The sequence below is a fragment of the Pteropus medius genome, unplaced genomic scaffold, assembly GCF_902729225.1.
Source record: "Pteropus medius unplaced genomic scaffold, Ma_sr-lr_union100, whole genome shotgun sequence".
Classification (NCBI taxonomy): Eukaryota; Metazoa; Chordata; class Mammalia; order Chiroptera; family Pteropodidae; genus Pteropus; species Pteropus medius.
The window spans coordinates 28,694,122-28,706,828 of record NW_024352787.1 but is presented as its reverse complement, the minus strand read 5'-3'; the positions used below and the strand labels follow the sequence as shown (position 1 = coordinate 28,706,828).

General features: G+C 47.7%; 2 long non-coding RNA genes and 1 pseudogene across 2 annotated transcripts in view; all 3 read right to left on the bottom strand.

Annotated features, from left to right (window-relative positions):
* Positions 1 to 242: 242 nt before the first annotated feature.
* On the bottom strand, positions 243 to 361 carry LOC120592021 (uncharacterized; annotated as a pseudogene).
* Positions 362 to 1,093: 732 nt separating this feature from the next.
* Positions 1,094 to 5,541, bottom strand: LOC120591622 (uncharacterized). The gene is made up of 3 exons (XR_005649931.1): positions 5,059 to 5,541; positions 2,468 to 2,602; positions 1,094 to 1,338 (listed from the first exon to the last, which is right to left on the bottom strand). It is a non-coding gene; the product is annotated as an uncharacterized LOC120591622 (long non-coding RNA).
* A 3,730-nt stretch (positions 5,542 to 9,271) lies between these two features.
* LOC120591621 (uncharacterized) overlaps positions 9,272 to 12,707 on the bottom strand; it is a 51,682-nt gene continuing 48,246 nt past the window's right edge. Inside the window, exon 7 of the long non-coding RNA XR_005649930.1 lies at positions 9,272 to 10,390. This is a non-coding gene — a long non-coding RNA (uncharacterized LOC120591621). The remainder of the gene's footprint in view (positions 10,391 to 12,707) is intronic.

Genomic DNA, 12,707 nt, shown 5'->3' with positions numbered 1-12,707 from the left:
TTCTCTTCAGTTGTGTTTAGCTTTCCTCTTCTTTTGTGAACATGTATTTGTTTTATTTTTCAGGTATTGTAATTTTTGTTGGGAGAAAACCATTTGGTTCTTTGCTTCTTTTTTCTAATGTGTTTATTTCAAGTTCATATTTTTAAGCTTACCTTATATTTCTTAAACATGTAAACATAGTTATTTTACATTCTGTTGAATAATTCTAGAGTATTAATATATTTGTGGGTCCATTTTTTTTAAGCCTACAGCACCCAGTATTCGTAGGTGGTATTCTGTCCAAGTACTAACCAGGCCCAACCCTGCTTAGCTTCCAAAATCAGACGAGATCGGACGTGTTCAGGGTGGCATGGCTGTAGTTTACGGGTTCATTTTTGATATATGTTTTTTCTGCTGGCTCTCACTCATGGTACTTTTATTCTCTATGGTTTTTGTGATTTTTGACTGTGAGCTGCTCATTCTCCTTGGAAATTTATGAGGATCGTTTGAGGATAAAAGTTGTTAACCTGAGAGTTTCTGGTGTCATAGACAGCAATACTCTACTAGCTTCAAGCTCCTCCTGCTCCCCATCTCTTAGTATCACTTTCCAAAATTCCTTCATCCTCTTTTTTGTGTACAGTCAATTTGCATCATTCATGGTAGTCAAGTTCTATAAACTTGCCACACGCACTGAGTGAATACTGAAATATTGCTCTTAGGAGCAATATGCACACGCATGCGCGCACGCGCGCACGCACACACACACACACACAAACACACACACACACCCCTTTCCTACACGTTATAATTGTAAATCCTAAAAACAATTCATCTTGGTAGATTCAATTTTCTATATTTTAAAAAAGATCAAATGAAGTTCAAATGTGTTAATTGACTTGCTTCGGGCTACCCCACTAACAGGTTCCAGAGTTGGGATTCAAACCCCATCTAATTGGTTCCAGAGCTGGAACTTCTTACACTACACTGCGTTGTGCCTGCCATCTCCATCCTCTGGTCTTCTCTGAATGACAGCTGAAAGAAGAAGAAGAAGATAGAGTGCAGCCTTGTTCAACCTCAGCTGGGAATGTGCACAATAGGCAAATGAAAAATTTCACCAATCTGCAAATGTATACTTATGACAGAGAAAGCACCATGAATATTAACTTTAGGATTACAAATTTTACTGAGTAGGTAAATTCACAAATACAGAACCTGCAAATAATGAAGATTGACTGTATATAATCTTTTATCCAGTACCGCAAGTATCTACTCAATAATTTGTCCAATTCTTTAAGTACATCTCCAGGAGTGGGGGTGCTTGAGCAACTGGTCTACATCTCTATGCTTCAGAACCTTCATCTATAAAATAGAAAGAAAATACCAACTCAGAGGACCAGTAGAATAATGTAAAAGTGCTTAGCAAACAATGAGTTACTGCTGTTTGTATTCTTATAATAGTACTGGACCAAAGTGTGGTGACACCTGGTTCCAGTCACCATTTCTAGTTATCCCCATGGAATTCAAGTTTATGTGGATAATAAATGTCCTCGGAGCTATCTGACCCTATTCTCCTTCTCTTGTTGATCATTTAATAAACTTTTATTGAGCATTGATTATGAGTCGGACCCAGATAGCTGCTTGACAGCAGGAATGTCATAGTTGAACTTAAGAGACAATCAAGTACCAGATCCAGACCTCAGAGGATGAGGCAAAAGAAAGATCTGTTCACAATTGAAAAACTAAGAAAATGATGCATCTACCCAGACTGCCCAGGAGGAGCTGAAAGAACAGTCTGTCCACCCAGACAATACCAGGCTCTAACGTCTGTCCATCCTGCCCACACAGGAGTTGCTGAGGAGCAGCCCATGGAGAGAAGAAGAATGTAGGGTCACAGAGGCCAAGTGGAGAACATGCTTCCAGGAGGAGAGAGGTCAGCTTGTCAAATGCTGCCGAGAAGTACAGTACGATGCAGACTGGGAATGGCCCATTGGATTAGGCATATCATCTCATTTCACCCTCACACAGCCCTCCAGAGGTGAGTTCAGAGGGCAAGTGTCTTGTCGAAGGTCATGTAGGTCATGTAGAGGTAGGATTTAAATGCCTCCATCTGAGGGCTTCCTTCCTGGCCCCTAACATCCTCTGGGCAAGAGACACATGGGCTCTATCAAACGACTCTGAGCTGGATGGTCCAAGAAGGACATTTAACTCCTGGGCAGTCACAGAAAACACTTCCTGACTACTTAATACCCAACAAGCCCAGTTCTAAGGGATTGCCCCATGTGGAGTCTTGTTCCTCACAGGAGTTCCAGAACATTCTATAAGGTGACACTGACTTTTGAGGAGAGGTCTCAGAGTCCAGTCTCACACTCATTTCACAACTGAGGAAACTGAGACAAAGTGTAGTAACTTAGCCAACATCACCCACAAGCCTACAGCAGAGCTGAGACTTGGACCCAGGCAGTCTGGATCCTGAGCCTGCCCTTATTACCTCCAGCGTCAGTCAGAAAACTCTTTTCAGTGAGTTCTTCCTGGGTCACAATCTTCTTATATGGCAGAAATTCAGCTCCTGCCTTGTTCTGTCCAGTCCTGAAGGTCTGGGTCCACTGTCTGAACCGGTCGGGTGCTGGATAGAGAAGGGGAAGGTGCCAGAGATGGGAGAGAAATTGCATTTATCTGAACTAATCTCAGAGGCTGTTTGTTGCCATGAGTGGGAAAGGGGGGAGGGGTTTAGACCCCCACCCCCATTGGCCTTGACAAGCCTGCTTCTGCTGTGTTCATTTGCCTTCCTGGTAAGGTTTCATTTGAAACAAGGTTACTGAGGCAGAAAAAAAAGAGTTTGAAAACCATGACCTCAAATTTATTGGTTTTGAAACTTGAATGCAATCAGGATACTTGTTAACTTGCATATGGGATGGTACCTGGATATCCACCACAGAAGAGGCCTGAGGAGATTCTGGGGGCCTGGTTGGAGGCCCAAGTGGGGAGAAGAGCCTCCTTCCTAATAGGCCTTGTAGCTGGAGGCGCCCTGGCTTCTGCTGGGCTCCCCGTCTTGGCCCTGCCTGCCAACACTGATATTTGAGCCCACCATCTCCACTGCACCTAGACCTTGCAACTCTGGGGTGGAAGGTAGGAACACAACCCACCCTCACCTATGGCCAACCTGGCTCTGAGCTGCCACAAACACTCCTCATTAGTGACTGAAAGGCTGACCTCACCGCCTCCCAAGGCCTAGCAGGGGCTGAGAGAGGCTGAAAAAACAGCCCAGATGCCCTTTCAGCAACCCATCATTATCTCGTCCCTCCCCAGGTCCCACTACCAGGTAATTCCATTGTTAATTAAAATCCTGCAGCCTTAATAACACAGCCCATAATTGCTATTTTCACCAGATTGGATTGGCTGTACAGGCCTTGGGGGGACACATGGTTTTGTCTCCTGGACTTGGCTGTGACAAAGCTCTCCAGCTATATATTTACCCACTGGCCCTCAGTCAAGAATCCTCCACAGGCTTCAACAGTGGGGTAAGAGGGACCAACATCTCCCACCCTGGGGGCCACCCCAGCACCCCCTCGATGTCTCTAAGGAAGGAGGCTGGCTCACCCCACTCAGAGACAGGACTTCAAGGTGCAACCTCCAACAACACAGCCTGGGTGAAGGCTGGCTCCCACACACACACACAGTGTGCACACGCGCTGAGCCTGTCTACATGTAGCCTTGCTCTTTCTCATCCACATCTCCTCTGATGCTCTCCAGCGCCCAAGCCCCCACTGTGCAAGATCAGAGGGGAAGGAGGATTTCCCCAGACCACACAGCAGGCAGGCAGCAGAGCTGGGAGGCCTGGGGTCCAGACCTGCTCATTGTTCCTTGGCCATACTCTCTGCCATTGACTTGAATGAACTTTTCCACTTTGTGGCTCTTGGCCTCTCCCTTCTCCTCCACTCTCCCACACTCCTCCCAGCCCCTGCTGCTCTTCCTAAGTGGTTCTGGGTGAGGACCTGGGGCCCTGGAGAGGCCACTAAGAGAGGCTGAGGGTGGGGAGAGGAAAAATGGGAAGGAAACAGGAGGACCACAGCTAGAGTTCACGGAAGTCAAAGGTTGGGGGTCCTATGGGGCAGTGGAGCCAGGACAGCTGAGTTGGGCCCTGTCCTAATGACCTACTGGAGTGGACACTCTGCTGCCACACCCAAAGTTCTCTTAAGGTCTGAAGGATTAGCCCTAACTGCTGAGAAGGTGAACGAATTATCCTCTGCTGAAGAGAGCCAACCCACCAGAGACTGAGGCCCAGACCTTTCCTGGGGCAGCCTGTTCTCCAATGTGAGTGGTGAGTGTGGGGCTTTGAAGGCCAAGCCCCAGCCATGAGGTCTGGTTGTGACCTCAACTCTCCCCACACCCCTGCTGCTGTCCCTCTCTCCTGGGTGCTGATCCCAAGAGCATCCCCATTAAACTTCCTGCACACTATTTCCATTCAGAGTCCATCTTCAGAGACCATACCTTCCAGAGCCTTCTTTACCTTTGGGATTCCAGGTCCTCCTCCCTTCACTCTGCCCATTCCCTAGGAACCCCTCCCCCAGGAGCCCCAGACTCTACACCCCACTGCCAATTACCTAAGCCCAGCTCATGGTCCTGGATCCTCTGCTCCTTTGGGACAGAGTACATGGACAGTGAGCTCAAGCTACAAATAACCTCAAGTACCCATAGGCAAAAGACTCTAGAGGCCAAGGACCCCTTCAGTGTTTTGTATGCCTCTGTCATCCCTATTTTGAGGATTAAAGAACTGGAAAAGTTGCTGCCTGCCCCAGTCTGCAGAGCTGAGAAGTGCCAGAGATAGAGCTCAGGCTTCCTCTGCTTCTCATAGCTCACAGCCTCAGCCAACCCCCTAAAAACTCCCTTCCCTCACTGCTGGCTTTGTGAGAACGTAAGTCCCTTAACCACCCAGTCCTCACTGATGACTTAGTGGGATAATCATATTTACAAAGAACTGCTTTCATTCATCCACTTTTTCATTCATTCACTCAATCATCCACTCACTCACTCACTCATTCACTAATTCATTCAATCAACAAACATGTCTCGAGTACCTACCCTGTACCAGGCTTTGTGTTTGGTGATGGGGACACCTCAGTGAGGAAGGTGGACAAAGACCCTCTCTTCATGGAGCTCATAGTCTATGAAGGAAGACACATAATAGACAAGAGGAACAAGTGAAATAAACATAAAACAGGTTAGATGATGGTACATGCTAAGGAGAGATTGGGGATGTAAAATGTCTGGAGTGGGGCAGAGGGTGAAAGTTAAGACAAGGTAGTTAGGGAAGACCCCACTGGGAACCCTTTACCTGGGGTCTTGGTGGGGCGGGGAAGCTCCCCCAGGCAGAGTCCAAGCAGAGTGGACTGCCGCTGCACTGGCCCCGCCTCCCTGTCTGTTGTCCTGGCAGGGGGCAGTCGGCAGGACCATGGCCCCACCCAGGGGAGGCAGCTGTGAACAAGCAGTGGGCCCTCTTGTCCCTGGCCTCCAGCCAGTGCACCTGACTTGAACCCAGCCTAGGCCCAGCTCACCATTCTAGGTGGCCTTCCCATCACTCAGGACCTCAGGTGCATCCTAATAAAGAAATGCCTGTGGGCTCCTTGCAAAGACTACTGCATGTTGGCAGGGCACCCTAGGATCCCAGATGAAAAAAAATCACCAACCCAGTGGTATGGTATGTCCCCCCAGTGGGCCCCAACTACTCAGCTTCAACCAGATGCCCCAGCCTCTGTGGGGGTGTGCCTGGCACTGTCATCCTCAGGAACCCCTGAGCAAGTCATCACATTCTGCAAATCTGATTAGCTGGTTTCCATGTGTTCTTTTCTGTTAGGTGCCCAGTGAGTGAAAAGGCCCAGTCCCAGCCTAGAGCCCTGTGACCTGCCACTGGAGACCTTTAGTGAAGTAGGCCAGCCACCCTCTATGACTTCTAACAAGCCTTCTTTCTGAGGGATCAGGGACAAACCCCAAGCTTTCCCCACTGTGTGACCAGAACATCTCCTGGGCTCTTATGTGTGGAGGAAAAGGTGGAAAAGGTGCCAACTAAGGACAAATGGCAAATACAAGACAAACTGCCCAGGGTCCTGTGGAACCAACCTGGCCCTGGAAGGTATCTGAATCTATGAGACATTCAGTGAGAGTTACAAAGAAGCATTCTGCTCAAGACTGAAGGGGAACAGGATGAGGTTAAGCAGTAATGGGAAAGTTATAAATTCACGGAAAAAGGGAACTGCCACGGATTGGGCAGCAGGGACCTTGCCTCAGGATCCTGATACAAAAGTAGGCATCATCATCCCCTTTTATTTATGAGGAAGCTGAGACTCAGAGGAAGTCAGCACCTTTTTCCCGAGTCGTAGTGGGATTCAAACCTGCATTCCTCCCACTCTCACGAGGCATCTTGTTTCAAGAGACTGGCCAACCCATCGACCTGTTGGTAGGTGGGCCCTGGTCTCTGAAACTGGCCTTGCGGTGAACCTTCCTCATTTGGGGTCAGAGTGAGCTGCCTGAAGACTTGAGGAGGTGTTTTGTTCAGAGCTATGGCCTTAAGGGGAGGCCCGCCCATGGCCAACAGGGTCACAGATCCCTCTCTCCTCCATTTGTGTTTCTCCTCTCCATTCCCTCAGACACCCAGTGCCCGCAGCTCACCCCTCTCCCACCCCCACCTACAGTGCCAGCAGGAGGCAGTGTGCAGCAGAGGCAAAATGCCAGGACTCTGGAGTCAAACTGACCTGGACTGGATCTCAACGCTGTGCCATCCTTGGGCAAGTTGCAAAGCCTCTCTGAACCACACTGTATTAATTTCCTATTCTTGTTGTAACAAGTTACCACAAATCCAGTGGCTGAAAACAGCACAGATTTATTATAGTTCCGGGTCTCACTGGGCTAAAATCAAAGTGTCAGCAAGGCTGTGTTCCTTTCTGGAGGCTTTAGGGGAGAATCTGTTTCCTTATCTTTTCCTCCTTCTACACACTTTCCACATACCTTGGCCCATGGTCCCCTTTCACCTTCAAAGCCAGCAGGATAGAATCCTTAAATCCCTAACACCTACCTCCCTTTCTGCTTTAAAAGACCCCGGGATTACAGTGGGTCCACCGGATAATGCAAGATACTCTCAATGTCAGTGGCATTATTCTGCCCACAACACCCACTTTCCTGACTGGGATTATGAAATTAAGATGAGTTTATGTGATAGGAGCCTCACACATAATGGCTATCACAAGCAGGTGTTTAAAAATGATTCCTATGAGTATACGTTTTTATACTAAATTATTCAAGTAAAAACAGTTTGGAGGGAAATGCAAATACATCAGGAAAATGAAAATCAAAGCCACAGTGAGATATCACCTCACACCCAAGCTATCTGGCTCCTGGTCTCTGGAAGTGCTAGTACTTTGGGTCCATCAAGCTTTCTGACTCTTCCTCAGATATTTCAAAAAACGCTGTTCTAAGTGAATTTCCTAATTTAAGGTTTTGTGCATTTAAGCAAAAGTCAAGCCATTGATTCCTGAGTCTGATGTCACCAGCTTGTTTTACAAAAAGACATGCAAAATCCTAGAATCCTTCAGCTCTTCTCCTTAAGAGACAAGAAATCAGTCCTGAGCCTTGAAAGGTCTAGTTACAGGGAGGAAGGAAAGGTTTAGGCTGCTCAAGTTTTTACTGCAGGGTCAAGCCTCCACTCATGGCTACCATGAACAGTTGTGCAGCTAGTGCAGTGCACTAATGTATCCAGCTGGGGTGTCAGGAAAGTGAACATGGGGGCTGAGATCCAGTCCACATTGCACTCGCCAGTGGCATTAATGCCCCTGGGTTGGCTCTTCCCAGAAGGGATGCACAAAGGCACAGTACGTGCTCAAAATCTGCTTTGCAAATTAGATATCCATCTTGGACAATACATGGTCCTTCTGCACATGACCAGGATGCTTCTCAGGTCAAATTTGACATACCTCACACGTTGACAACAGTCAGTTTTACTGTATACTATCTCCTATTCGAAGAGACAAGTTCATATATCGAAGCTTAGCTGTTACGGTGATATCAAATTTCTATCCAAGTGTCTAGACGTGCTCGATGTCTGTGCTCATCTCATCCTGACCAGTTAATTGTTTGCATAGCACTGGGCCTGGAAGCAGCCCTGCTCTCACCCATTATGGGTCCCCCAGGGACACTCTGGGCCCTCCCGTCCTCATTTTTGGGGAGCTGGTCAGAAACCAAGGCCAGAGGTGAGGTCTGAGAGTGACTTGAGGTGAGGGAGGGCCATCCAGAAGGGAAGGGCAGTGAGGCCCTCCTTCCACAGGTCCCCTGCACATGCTCTCAGGGGATTCTCTGTTGGGGTGGAGAGGCCATATCAGAGGAAACACTGACTCTCTGGGCTCTGAGAGGCCACCTGCCTCACCTGTGTCTGTGAGAAGGCTAAGGTTGAAAACTCCATGTTGCCCTAAACTCCTGGTCCAGGCCCAAGTGTCATTAGCAACACAAGGTGTTCTGGTTATCCATTGCTGTATAACAATAATGGCTTTAAATTTCTTTATTATTATCTCTTTCATGGTTCAGCTGGGTGGGCAGTTCTGGCCCAGGGTCATCATGTAGCTTCAGTTCAGTGGCCACAGAGGCTGGAGTTATCTAGAAGCTCAGCTGGGCTGGAAGTCCAAGATGGTTTCTTCACTCACATGTCTGGTGCCTCAGCTGCAATAACTAAAATAGCTAGGGCCTGGCCAGATCTCTCTCCCCTCCAGACTTCTCCACATGGCTAGCATGGGCTTCCTCACAATACGGCAGCCTCAGAGAATTCAGACTTGGTCCACATGGTGACTGGCTTCCCCCAGTGCAAGCCTTACCAGATAGCCAGGTGGGAACCGCAAAAGCTTCTTCCGATGTGGCCTTATAAGTCACTCAGTCACGTCTACTACATTCTACTGGTGTACACGAAGCCAGCCCATATTCACAGGGAGGGGGCTATGCAAGGGCATGAATACCAGGAAGCACGGTTCATTGCAGGAGCCATCTTTAAAGACAATCTACCACGATGGGGCTTCCTATGGCAAGGGCAAGGCTTGGGGAGCAAGGTCAAAGGCAACCAGGGTAGGACGGCCCAACTGTTGAGCTGGACTTTTTCAGAAATGTTGTCATTTATTGATTTCATAGTCATCCTCTGTCACCTGTAACTCAGATCCAGCCTGGCCCTCAGGGTACCCGGAGTCACCAACTATCAGTACTATAAGTGCTTTTTCCTACAGGAAATTATCCTTTCAGGTGGAGAAACGGTATGAGATATTCCTGTCCTCACTACTTAATCCCAATCACTGATTAAAATCTATATTTTATTAACTACGGTCTACTCCATGGTCCAGCTACTTTAGAAATTTTGTCCTCATACAGTCTCAAAATTTTTTAACTCACTAGAGGATCTACAGCCAAAACAAGGAAGTACACAGCTCTATACCCATCCACTCCTGTTATTCTGATCAAGTTCATGCTTTTACAAGTCTCAATTTTTTTTCCTAGAAGAAAAGAGGTTTGGGGAAGGAGATGAGGTTAACCAGATGACTGGATTCCAAGAGACACTATCGTGATCAGTGGGCTCCAACTATCTCTGTGGCCTTGGGCAAATCCCTGTCAGGTTCTAATGGCCCACCTGTAGCATGGGAAGTCAGAGAAGATGGCTCTGTGGTCTCCTTGCACCATGGACTCCAGCACCATCATTCTTCAATTCAGATTTCCATCTGGACCCACTTCAGCACATGCAAGAATGCATCCATCACCTTAGGTGTGAGATTCAAGTCTGGCTGTTCGGCACAGATTTTTGTTCCCAGATCCGAGCCCCCAGCGGTGCAAACATTGCAGACAGGCAGACACTGCCATGGAAACTGACCTGGAATCCATTCACTGTCTCCCAGCTACAGCTGAAGGATGAGCTAGGCTGGATGGCAGGTTGGTAGAGGAGAAAAGATTGAAATGAGGGGTCAGCCAGGCTGGGTAAAAATCCAGCCTCCCACTTGGTTTTGGTGTGACCGCAAGAAATTCCTTAATCTTTCTGAGCCTCAGTTTCCCCTCTGTAAAGTGAGAGCTATAAAGCACACGTCCCAGGAAAGGCCCAAGGATCAAAAGTCATATTTGAGAAATCCTGATGTAGTGTCTGTTATTATTCAAACTGCACACTAGAAAGCAATGTCTGTTTCAAAGGCAGTGGTGCTGATTCTTGTCACCAGTGCAGAGCCTTCCCTGAGATAATTTAGGAGGCCTGGGCTTGAGAGCACTTCCTGAGCTGAGCTGCCATCTCTCTGTCGGCTCTGGGATGGATAGGCCCAGCAGCGGGGCTGGAAGGACTCTGCATGCTGCCGTCTCTGAAGATCTCTGGGCTGTCGCACTCTCCGACACGCTGTGCTAAAAAATGACTCTGAAGAAAAGTAAGCAGACACTCCGGGCCATAAATATTTCAGAGCGGAATGAACGTCCTTTCCCCAGCACTGACTTGCCACATATATTATTTATAAAACCATAACTTGAGTTGAAAGGTAGTCGTCGAAAGAATAGACAGTCTCAGATTCACTTGGTGATTGAAAAAACTATCTAGAAAGGGAGAAAATTGTGTCTGGGCTAGATGAGGTCACAGGAGGTTATCTGGCCTCGCCCCCTGGCTCCAGCCTGGCCCAGGAGATATCTGGCCAGAGTGACAGGATGGTACAGCTGGGAGAGGCCCTGGACACAAGCAAACTGCTGGGTTCACACTGCCCAGGGCCTCACTGGCTTTTGGGGAAGTCTCCATTAAATTACAAATGAAAGTCCATACGTTTAAAAAAAAGTCTTCCATCCACTTTTATAAAAGAAAATGAAGCTATCATGAGAGAAGAGGCTGAGAAGGACTGCCAAAAGCTATTGACTGGGCAGAAAGAAACCTGGACCAGAAATTGGGAGACCTGAGTTCTAATCCTGGTTCTGCTCATTCATGGTGTAACATCTGGCGGGTCACTGTGCCTTCCTGGACCTGGTTTTCTCATCCGTGAAATGAAGGGCTCAGTAGTCCTTACGATATAAGACCAAGCATCCTCTTCCTGTAACAAACGCGTTGTAACATCTTATTTCTCCAGAACTAAAGTTTATCTATAATATAACCTATCTATGCATGTAATTTTATAAAGCAACATAGTAACACCTTAACCTGTGATGTAAAGGAGAAATCAAAGAAAAGTGATTTATAATCAAACAACATTTTAACATGTAAAGGCTTAGGCATGTCTACACTAGAGGATAAAATGAAGCCATGGAATTGGGGCACCTGATCATATACTCAGCACCACGGTGGCATTTCCAAACGCAACCTGTCGTCGTGCTGGTGTATCGGCCACTCAGATTCCATGAGCAGCCTTGCATCGGGAACGTGACTGTCTGAAACAGTGGACACCCTCGATAAAATCCTGTACCAAAACAAAGGACAATCTTGCCTCAGTTTTCACTATAGCTAGATTCTGAGATCATGTATGCTAAAAACCGGCAAAAAAAAAAAAAAAAAAAACTATGTGTTTATATGTAAAACAGAGTTCGATTCTAGGCTAAGGTTTTTTTTAAAAAACAGGTTTTTTATCCACAGGAATGTCTAGTGGGACATTTGCAATTTGTGTGGGATGCAGTAATCATTCCTCACAGAGCAGGGTCATTGGACACATTACAGAGTCATGGGCATCTCTGCCAGCCAAGTGCCAGTCCCCCCACCAATGGTTGTGATGACCAATAAAGCTCCTACACATGTCCAAAACACTCCCAGGCCCACACGGAGCCACTGGACTATCTGTCCCCAAGGCCCTTCTGCACTGCTCTGACTATCTGACACCACTCACCAATGGCTTGATGACAAGCATGAACACTTCGGTTTCTGCCCTGCTGTCATACTTTGCAGAGGTGGCCAGACTTGCCAGACACACCCAACACTGCTTGAATGGAGCCTGGGACCGGCATATTAGAAGAGGTCCCTGATCTTTCCTGTCCCCTAATCTGCCCCCTTGGAAAGTCAGGTATCTGATGGGCACAGAGGGAGTCCAGCACCCCATAAGCCAGGACTTCAAGTCGTCCAAATAGCAGTGCCATGAGCACCCCAGAGGAGGTGAGGGGCCCAAGCCGGTCTCCTGGGCTATGAACCCCACATTACCCACTCCTCACCACTCTCCAACTGTCAGCAGCCAGTCAGTGGGAAAGGGGACAGCGGCCACAAGGAGTGATGAAGAGAGTGTGAGTTTCACCCCTGAGCTTTGGCAATGGCGAGGGCTTCTTGCTTGATCGAATATTAATGACTCTTAACTCTCTTCCACCCCAGCTGGGGAGCAGCTGTCAACCATAAGAGTCAAGATAACTTGAAGACAACAATAGATATGCTCCAGAAGGTCCAGAAGGCTCCTGCATCTTTCCTTTGAGTATGCATCTCCCCAACAACCCCACGGCCCCACATCCCATCCACATCTCTCAGCTGCCCACGCTCCCCCAGACAGAACAAGATACACAGAGCCCTGTGGGGCCACTGTTCAGGCCCAAGAAAGGTTTCCATGACCACTGCCTCAGATGGTTGGGGAGCTGGCTTTGCTTTTTAATTGTTCTATTATGTGCTCATTATAGAAAATTTAGAAAATATAGAAAAGCATAAAGATAAAAATAAAAGTCATCAGTAATTCCATGACCCAGAAGTAATTCCAGTTAACATTTGGTGTGTGTGCACGCACACACAT